At 45.0% G+C, this 10347-nt stretch overlaps 1 long non-coding RNA gene and 1 other non-coding gene across 2 annotated transcripts; both read right to left on the bottom strand.

Annotated features, from left to right (window-relative positions):
- Positions 1–970: 970 nt before the first annotated feature.
- LOC130683341 (uncharacterized) lies at positions 971–9262 on the bottom strand. The gene is made up of 2 exons (XR_008996996.1): positions 8505–9262; positions 971–3675 (listed from the first exon to the last, which is right to left on the bottom strand). It is a non-coding gene; the product is annotated as an uncharacterized LOC130683341 (long non-coding RNA).
- A 389-nt stretch (positions 9263–9651) lies between these two features.
- LOC118916373 (U5 spliceosomal RNA) lies at positions 9652–9767 on the bottom strand. The gene has a single exon (XR_005026355.1). It is a non-coding gene; the product is annotated as a U5 spliceosomal RNA (small nuclear RNA).
- Positions 9768–10347: the final 580 nt, after the last annotated feature.

The raw sequence follows: 10347 nt of genomic DNA on the forward strand, positions 1-10347 counted from the left end.
CTTTTCCTAAAGGAAAAGTTAGTGTAGGAGAGGCAAATGTCTTCCTTTCCTCTGAGGGACCCTGGCTGGGTCTGAAAATCAAACTGACAAAGATTAACAGGAGAAAAGCATACAAATGATAAGTTTTACATAACACAGGAGGCTTCATGAGGAACTGACCAGAAGAAATGGTCCAACCTGAGTATTTTCATGCTGGCTTTGAGTAAGAGAGGAGACCTGGAGGAATATGATGGGTTAAAGAGTGTGTAGTTAAGTGGGGGAAATCTAGCAAGGCTCGTTAGGATTCTTCTGGAGTCTCGTTGGAGATAAGGATGGCTCCCTTCCTCTCAGTGTAGAGAGGGCACCTCTCAGGGGAGGCTCTTATGAACTGTTTGAAGGGAGAAAGGACGGTGTGGAAATGGAGTGGGGAGGGGAGGTTGGAGTGACTTTCTTGTTTTCTCAAATTCCTTCAGCTTAAAATATTAAATATGTGAAGGTGTCATACTTTGGAGTACTGTATGCTGAACCCCACCAGTAACACACTGATTAAGAGTATACTATACCTCTTCTACAAGTAGTGACTCTGGCATCTTACTACACTGATGGATGGTGACTTCAGTGGGGCATGGGGGGACTTGATAATATGGCTGAATGTAGTAACCACAATGTTTTTCATGTGAAACTTTTGTAAGATTGTATATCAATGATACCTTAAAAAAAAGAGTATACTCTTCTGGAGCCAGGTTGCTGTGTGAATCCCAGGTCTACCACTTTCTGGCCTTGTGACTTGAGTGAGGCTATTTAACTTTTCCATGCCTCAGTTTCCTTATTTATAAAAGGGAGATAATAACAAAATCTTTTAGGATTTTTAGTAAGGTTGAAGTAATTTTGTAAAGTGCTTAGAACTGGTAGTGGGACAGATTAAATACTGTGTATGCGTGAGAAATGTGCTCACTGGTCCGAACTTAGTAAGTGGACACAGAGACAAAGAGACCGGCAGAGTGAAGCTTTAATGGTGATCTTGAAAGATTGGGTGTCTGGTAAACATGCACACCCAGGGCAGTTGGAGCAATTTATTCCCTAGCATGCAGGTCTCCCCTCTGGTTCCTCACTGGTTGAGTACTACAGGGTTCACATTCTTCCCCGGAGATTGCCTAAGCAAGTTATATCCATATTAGGCTTTCTTTTACATTTGTCTTAATTTTATTGGCTGGTTCAAAACTCCGCTCCCCCCAATAGGCACAGCCTGTTTCTTTTCAGTTTCCTCCTGCCTCAGCCTGAACTTCCTGGCATGTGCTTCCCTACAGTGGGGTTTTTGTCGATATCTTACTGTTAAAATGTTTAAACCCCGTAGTGGGAGAAAATCACATTTAGGTCTTGCTTTTTCTAACAGTTGCTCCTCTTCCTATTTAAGAATTTCTGATTTTATTCCCAGGAATGGATTTCAACTTATGCCCAGTTCTTTTTCAAACTTTTCCAATATATATTTCCTCTCTTCTTCATAGTTAAATTTATTTTCCGATAACATAAGATTATTTTGGGTGTATGTCACAGGTATTTGTTTATGGCTGTGTGAGCCTCTGGGTCAGGCCTCTCACACAAGGGGTGACACAGCATCCTACAGCGGGTAAAACTCTGGCGGCTCTAACAGGGGATGTTAAAACAGAGGCAACTATACCTTTCCATTTCCCGAACCATCCTTCTGAACTGTCTGTAAAAGGATCATCGATGCCAGAGTTTTCAGCTAATTCATTAGCTGAAGTGGTGAGTCCCTGTAGAGCTTTAGTAACAGTACTATCAGTGGCAGTATTACTTGGCATAAAAGTACAACATTTTCCTCCCAACACAACACAGACTCTGCCTTTTTCTTCTTACATCATGTCAACGCTATCCTGGTCTCCCAGGCCATCCTGCTGGTAGCATCCAATCGGCTAGTTACTTCTTGAAGAGTATCCCTGGTATAGTTTATAAACCTTTGTTGATATAGTAAATATAACTGATCCAGTCTATGTTTTTGTTGATGGTGGACCACCAAGAGTGCTGATTCAAACCCTGCAGCTCTTTGGTTTCTAGCTTTAGATTCCTTAGGGACTCTGCCAGGGACTCCTCTTGAGCCACTATATACATTTGAATCAAAGGATCCTTGCAATGGTCTGTGATTTCTATGAGAAATTCTTTCCCCTTTGGGAGTGGAGAGAAACTCCAAGGTAAATGGAATAGGCAATTGGACTAAAGCACAAGTCCCAGTTCAGCTGGATGGCAATGAGTTGCCCAGGTTCCTCTTTCTGCAGTACCACCAAATATCCGCTAGGGGGATGAGTAATCTTGAGAAGTAACCCTCTTTAGAGACTTCAGGACGTGGGTACAAGTTAGCAAATTCCCCACAGGAGTTGTGAAACCTTCCTCTTGCCTAGAGAGACATGAGGAGTGATTTATCATCCCTATGGAAAAAGGAGATTGCCATCGGGTCTGACTTCTTTAGTGTAGGAAAAAGTAGAGACAAGCACATGCAAATCTCATCTTTCCAAGTGTCCTTATCCTATACAGGGCCAACATGCAGTTCATCCCACTGGGGTCTGTGTCCCTGTAGAGAAAGAACAGGACCACCTGCACCTGCGGCTGTCCTGCAGCACATGCATAACAGTTGCTTTTGTTCAAAGCTAGTGCTGAAAATTTGACATATTCTCCGCAGGCATTGGTGTTTCTGTAACCTGTCTCAATTTCCAAGAGTTTTGTTTTAGATCCTTTACCTCTGTTACAGTAATTAGTGTAGGGTCATTACTGGGAAGCTCTGGCTCATCTACCTCAGTATTAGGGGTGGTTACTATGCGTGAAGTCTTGTCTTTGATTAAATTAAGACCAAACCTTCCCACGGGATCTATTCCAGCAACATCTGCACCAAGTCCGTAAACACGAGGAGCAATTACGGGGTTTGAGTCTAAATCTTGAGGATTATTTATACTTAACAAGAGAGGGTTACATTGTTTGTCCTGGCAATTCTTAGGGGGAATGCCTTTAGCTAAGTGGAGCTTTCCTTTTAAAGGTTTTAAGTCTCTAGATCTCCCTCTCAGGCTGGCTAGGTGGGCTGGGCTGGCTGTCCATCCTTGCAACTGGGTGGTCCACCATACATCGCTCCAGGTAGGGCAAGGATAGGCCACATAGGCTTCCTGGCTTGGACTTGGTTCGGGACAGAGGTATTTATTTTCCCCAGAAAGTTGTCTCTGGTCGTTTAAATCACCACAAGAGAGAATTTGACAGGCATCAAACCTAATGGTTTGGGGGCTTAATGTCTTTGTAATATTGATTACTAATTTGACAGGATAATCAGGAGTCCCTTTCCAACTTAGGGTTCCTTGTGATTTGCCTATAAAATATAGAGTGAGAAGAATAAAAACGAACATTTTTAGGTTATTTTTAGTTTTAGCCTTAAGAGTTGGTTAGCTACTTGGGACACCTTCCAATTCTCCGTTTTGTTCCCAGATCCCTCAGTTAATTTCTTTATTCTGGTGTAATGAGTCCAAGCCTTTTCAGCCGTCCTCACTGCAGTTTTTGTGGTCAGGAGCACTTGGGAGGGGCCTTCCCAGCTGGGCTGGAGTCGATCTTCTTTCCAGGACTTTACTAATACCAGGTCTCCAGGCTGGAAGCAGTGAGCGAAGAACTATAGAGGGGGAAGCGTGGGCGACGAGTCCTTTCAGCCTGAGAGAAGATAAGGTAGAAGACACGCCAGCACATATTCCTTTAGAAATTAATCTTTTGTTTCCATGGTTGGCAAGTCTGTTGTCCTTCCTAGGTATGGCAGCCCATATAATAATTCATAAGGGTAAAGTCTTAAATGCTTTCGGGGAGCAGTTCTAATCCTTAGGAGTGCTATAGGAAGACATTTAGGTCCAAGGCAACTTGGTTTCTAATATTAATTTGGTTAAATGTTTCTTGAGAGCCTGATTCACTCTTTCTCCCTTGCCAGAGGATGGTGGATGCCAAGGAGTATGGAAATCCCACTGTACCTGGAGTGCCACCATTATTCCTTGTGATGCTTCCAAGGTAAAATGACTCCCGTTGTCTGAGTCAACATTTTCTATTAACCCAAACCTAAGAATCACTTACTCTAAAGGTAGTTTTATGACTGATCCTGCAGTTACAGGGTAAGCCTCTACCCAACCAGTAAGATGATCAACAATCAGTTATAAATATTTAAGCTTTCCCACTTTTGGCATCTCAGTAAAGCCAATTTGGATACTCGGTAATAGTCTTAGTCCTGGGAGTATTCCTCCAGGTACTGGCTTTCTCATACTCTTTTCGTTAATTTTTTGGCACGTTATACAACTCCTACAAACATGTTTAGCAATGATGTAAATACCAGGACACCCATAAACTTTTAGCAAAGCAAAGCACCACACATCGCCTGGGGACCCCAGTGACTCCCTTTACGTAACACGCTCATCAGCTCTCTCGCAATAGGTCGGCTGATCCTTTCCCTCCCATCTGGTAAAGTCTACCACCCTTTCTCATCTCGAGATGCCCCAACTTCCTGCAGCTCTTTAATTTTTTGGAAAATTTTGGGATCAAGGTAATTTTGGGGATATCAAAAGTGACATTTAGAAGTCTAATTTCACCTTCAGGTGCAGCCTCTTTAGCAGCTGCTTCAGCAATTCTATTACCTGTTGCTTCATAAGAATTTCCTTTTTGGTGACCATTTATATACATTATAGATATTTCAGTTGGAAGTAAGAGATTTAAAAAAAAACTCTTTGTTTAATTCTCCATGAATTAAATCCTTTCCTTTACTGTTCATGAGACCTTTTTCTGTCCAGATTTTTCCAAAGGCATATTTGGAGTCTGTGTAAATCATACCCTCCCTATCTGAAAGTTTTAAGGCTTGATTAAGGGTAAAAAACTCACAGGTTTGGGCTGACCAGTTACTGGGTAATCTTTTTTTCCAGACAGATAACTGATCTCCATCAATAAGGGCACACCCATTACGTGGTTTGCCCTTATCATCAGGGAGGACCCGTCTTTAAACAGTTTCATACCCCCACCCATAGGTCTGATTTAGTCTGATATTCTATGAGGTCCATGCAATTGTGACTCAATTCTGATTGGCCTTCAGCCTCCCCTGCACATAGGAAGCTGGCCGGACTGCGACAGGGATCTGTGGTTACTATCAGGTCATCTCTGTCAAGTAGAATGGCTCCATATTTTAAAATTTGAGAATCATTTAGCCAGCACCCAGCCCGCTGATTGAGTGTGGCCTGGACCTGGTGAGGAGTACAGATGGATTCCTCCTAAAGTTAATTTCCTGCTCTTCTACTAGTAAGGCTTTTACCCTCGAGAAACAGGGTCCAATAGTTTAGACATAAAGGCCATTGGGTGTTTCTTTCCTTCCCAGGTTTGGGTCAAAACCCCTATAGCAGAGCCTTGTTCAACCATAACAAACAAGTGAAATGGCTTTTCTAAAGACAGAGTGCCAAGCCTGGGCGGTGGCTAAAGATTGCTTTAATTCCTCTAGAATTTGCAGTTCCCCTGGCATCCGCTGGAGAGCATCTGGCTCTCCCTCTGACGATTTAGAATACAAGCTTTCAGCCTTTTGAGCATAAGAGTCAATCCATAATCTATAATATCACACTAGTCCCCCAAATTTTCTAAGTTCCTTCTTTGTTTTTTGGCTTGGGGTAATTTATGATTCCAGAAATTCTTTCTGGGTTGATTCTTTGTTTCCCTTCACTTATAAGATGACCTAAGTATTTAACTTTCTTTTCTACAAATTGAAGTTTATTTCTAGAGACTCTCAACCCCCTTTTGTCCCAGGAAGTTAAGCAAATCTATAGTGGTTTCAGACAGTCTTGTCTTTTCTTACCTTGAGATTAATAAATCATCTACATATGGCAGAAGCTGCATTCCTTGCACAGGTTCAAAGTCCTCTAAGATGGATTCTAAGATTTGACTGAACAAGTTGGGGGCCTCCATCAGTCCCCCTTATGGCAACATGGTCCAATGACATTGCTGTTTTGTTTCCATTAATGGAATTTTCCCATTCAAAGGCAAAAAGGTCTTTGCTATCCAACTTAGTGGACAGGCCCAAAATGCATCCTCCAGATCTACTGCACTAAACCATTTATGTTTATATGGTATTTTACTCAGGATGGTATAAGGATTAGGAACTACAGGATGTCGGGTCTGGACTATTTGGTTTATAGCCCAAAGATCCTGCACCAACTGGTATGACCCTTCAGGTTTTCTCACCATTAGGATGGGAGTATGGTATGGTGACGTACAAGGCTCCAATAGACCATCCTTAACAAAGCCTTCTGTTATGGCTGGAGACCTTTTCTCCTTCAAGGGGACTGGATATTGTCCCCTGCAAGTATTTTCACCTGGTTGTTTCAGTTACTTTTATCAGGGAAACTTGTAAACCTCCCCTATTTACTTTCTTAACCCATACCCTAGGGTTTATTCTCTTTTCTTCCTCCTCTGTGAGGCAGGCCATTAGAACCTTCATTTGGCCCTTCTCTATTCCTAGACCCAGGCCTGAGTAATTAAACCCCTTTCCAAGAGATTAGCTTCTGCTTCTGGGACATACAAGAATGATCCCTTTGTAATCTCATTTTCTAATTTGATTACAGTTCTTCAAAAATAGGAACTTGGAATCCCTCTCCTTTCAGGTCAAAATTTCACATTTTGTGGCTGAAAGGTCAAGGAGGAATGGGCTGCTCCTGTGTATATTAAAAAGGTTGTGTTTTCTTCTTTAGGCCCCACCTACAGATTTATCAAGGGCTCCTGGTGGGGCCTAACAAAGGGGAACTCCTGGCCTCCCTCATCTTCATTTAATGCCATGAGGGAGTCACTTCTCTTTCCCCTAAAGGGCACTCTCTCTTCAAGTGACCTGGTTTCCCGCAGTTAAAGCATTTCTTGTCTCTTTGTGGACAAGTCTCTCTTTCGTTCTCTCTTTTCTGATTCCCTTGTCTTCTCTGAGGTGGTCCTCCGCCTCTCTTCTCAATTGCTTTTTTTATGGTGGTCACCATAATTTTTACTTTCTGCTTCTGCTTCTGCTTCTCATCCTCTCTTTTAACACTTTCTGAGCTTCCCTCAGTAATTCCTCAATGGGTTTCTCCATCCATCTAGCTTCTGTAATTTCTTGGCAATATCTAGCTAACTCTTGGTTACAAAATTAACCTTTAGAAGGCCCTGTCCTACCTGATATTCTGGGTCAAGTCCTGAATACTTCCTCGTCTGGTCCCTGAGTCTCTGTGAAAATGTGCTTGGGGTCTCTTCCCTCTCCTATTGGACCTCAAACGCCTTAGTAACATTTTGAGATCTTGGGGCTGATTCTCTGATTCCGTTTATAATTAGTCCTCGAAGATCCTGCATTCTAGTGGACCATTATTATCCCACCCAAGATCTACATTTGGGAACTTCTGTTCTGCTGGCTGGACACAGCAGCTCTCCTGATCACCCCGCTCTCCTCACCAGGGAATAGGACATTCATGATGGACATCAGCTCAATCCAAGTATATTGGTCTAGTTGGTCCACTAGGCCAAGGGGATCTTACAACAATGGTTTCATTTCCTTCTCGAAATTTCTCACCTCAGTACTAGTGAGGGGAACATGAACAAACTCAATTTCCCCTCGTCCTTGTGGAACCCCTCTCAATGGAAACATCTTAGGGGTTCTGATGGACTCCCCAGAGGAAGGGGGAACCTCTCTAGGTCCTTCGTACATTGTTCTAATTCCCCTCTAATGTTGGAATAAAGGGTGTAGGGGGCCTGGTAAGGGCCGAAGTCCCCTGATTCTCAGATGAATCTGAGTCTCCTGCTTGATCTTCCTGGCATTGTTCCCCTTGAGTCCCAGCCTGAGGATTATAAAGCGGACGGAGACAAGAAATTGGGTGCCAGGACTTGTCCTGGGAAACCTCTTCTAGTTGGTCCTCCTCAGCTTTCCCTTCTCAGCTGTTTTGGGAAATATGGACAGCGCCCTTGGTGACCAGCAGAGGGCGTAGTCCCACTCCTCTGGCGAACTGGAGGCTCTGTCGCGCACACGAACTAGAGCCTGGCAAAGCCAGTTTTCACCCGATCCAAACTGCGGCCAGAAAACCGATGGCTTACAGATCGGTTCTTTAGCCCAGACAAAACAGCAAAATTTGATCATCTTCTGTTTTTCCTTAGCCCCAGCTTAGGAGGCGACCCCCAAGCACGGTAACATTCGCCCCGGCGGGCTATCTGGGGGAATTTCAAGGGACCTCTTCTGGCTCCCTTTCCCTGGTTCCCTAGGCCTAGAATTTTTATTTCCCACCTTTCAAGAGGTCCCTGTGTCTGAGCTCCCTGTGTACTCAACTCCCTTATAATGGAGGTTTCCTGCACACCCCGAGATTCGTTTTCTCGGTCTCCCGCAGTCTCCTTTGCGGGAGAACGGAACCGCGGATCGGGACTCCACACTCGCTTCATATCCAGGATCTGTCTCAGCCAGACACGCTCCACCTCCGAAAAAACGCCCAACCACCAAGGCAGTACTTAGAGCCCAGTTTTCCTACCTTGGCTCCTGCACAAGATTGCCTGGTTGCCGCGGTGCCTGCCTTTCCTCTTCTGTGTTCGGCGGCTGTCTCCTCACAACAGTCTGGGGGTCTTTTCTCGGTTTCCGAGGGAGGATGAAACACCCAGACAGAGCGGGCCGCCCTAAGTCGGGCAGGGCCTCCCCACTCCCCTTGGGCCCCCACTTCCACGGGCACGAGTACTCCGGATGAGACCCCAAATTGTGAGAAACGCGCTCACTGGTCCGAACTTAAGTGACACGGAGACAAAGAGAACAGCAGAGCGAGGCTTTAACGGTGGTCTTGCAAGATTGGGTGTCTGGTAAAAACGCACACTCGGCAGTTTGAGCAATTTATTCCTTAGCAGGCGAGTCCCTCCCCTGGATCCTCATTGGTTGAGTACTACAGGGTTTACGGTCTTTCCCGCAGTCCCCGAATGGGCACAGCCGTTTCTTCTCAATTTCCTTCCCCCTCTCAGCCAGAGCCAACAACCTGGCCTGTACTTCGCCACGTGGGTTTTTTGTCAATATCTTACTATTTAAACGTTCACATCCCTTAGAGGGAGTAAATCACATTTAAGTTTTATGCTTTTTCTAACATAGGTGTTGAGAAAGTAAACCCATTCGTTTGTTTCACAAAGACTGAGAGGTTATGTGCCAGGCATTGATTTAGGGTCATGGAATTAATCAGAGAACAAGTGGAGGACTGGGGCAAAGTGGGAGGACAGAGTGGAGATCCGAGAGGGCCAGAGAAGAAGAGTTAGAAAGGGGACTTTTGCACGAGTCTATCACAAGCTCTTAGACCACGGTGCTAGCAATGGAGGAGGTAGTATGAAACATATGCTTTGAATATGAGAGTCAATGGACCTGCTAACGGCTGTGAATTTGGAGGCCACCAGCTGCGAGACTTAAGTAAAGCCGTAGATATGCTCCCATAGCATTATGCAGATACGTAGGAGAATTCAGGTCTGAGATATTGGTAACCAACCCCGTCCCTTTCTTCATCCTATTTTTCTGTAAGGAACTTGTCACCAAAAAGTATCTACTCATACTTGTCCTGAAACCCACGCAAATAACGCAAAAGCGAATACCAAAACCAACACAAATCTGGATAAACCCAGAGACGATTCCTGCTTTTTAACTTCAAAATCAGCCTTGTAAAAACAAGGCCTCAAAAAATTAGTTATAGACTCATAACTGTTCCTCTCCACGGAAATCTTTAGTAAAAGGCGAAAGATTTATGCGATCTGAAGAGAAACCAGAGTGTATCTACATGTTTCCGCTTGGAAGCTTCCAGAGTGACACAACACTCAGCACACTTGTGGTTGTTCAGTGCCTGCGCAGTTCTCACTCCCGGCATGGATGCATATAGACCCCATCTTTCTAACGGGCAGCCTGCCCCACAGCAGCGGACAGACCTCCATGCGGCTGGAACTCAAGCGTCGTAAAACTGTCTTTTCGTGGTGCATCATGGGTATGCAAATTGTAGGCGGCACAGGGCTGGTCCGAGACCCCGGCTGCCCGGGGCGGGGCGGCACCGCGGGGTCCCTTAGGTCGTGCGGCTCTGTTTCTTCTCTGTCGGTCTGCCCGGGAACCCCCGCGTTACCTGGATAGGTAAGTGCGTTTCCCGCCGGTGCCGGTGCCGGTGCCGGTGCCGAGTCCCTCACGGAAGCTGGGATGAAGTATTTGTGTCAGTTGTTGGAATTCAGACCTTCATTCCATACCCGCAGGGTTTCCCCGATTCTAGGGACCGAAGCAGAAACGGTCGAGGGCGGGCACTGGGGCCGTGGGACCACTCAGGAGGCACACCACCGCCCCTTCTGCAGGAGCTGGCATCCACTTAATCT

This window comes from Manis pentadactyla, chromosome 4 (assembly GCF_030020395.1).
Source record: "Manis pentadactyla isolate mManPen7 chromosome 4, mManPen7.hap1, whole genome shotgun sequence".
Taxonomy (NCBI): domain Eukaryota; kingdom Metazoa; phylum Chordata; class Mammalia; order Pholidota; family Manidae; genus Manis; species Manis pentadactyla.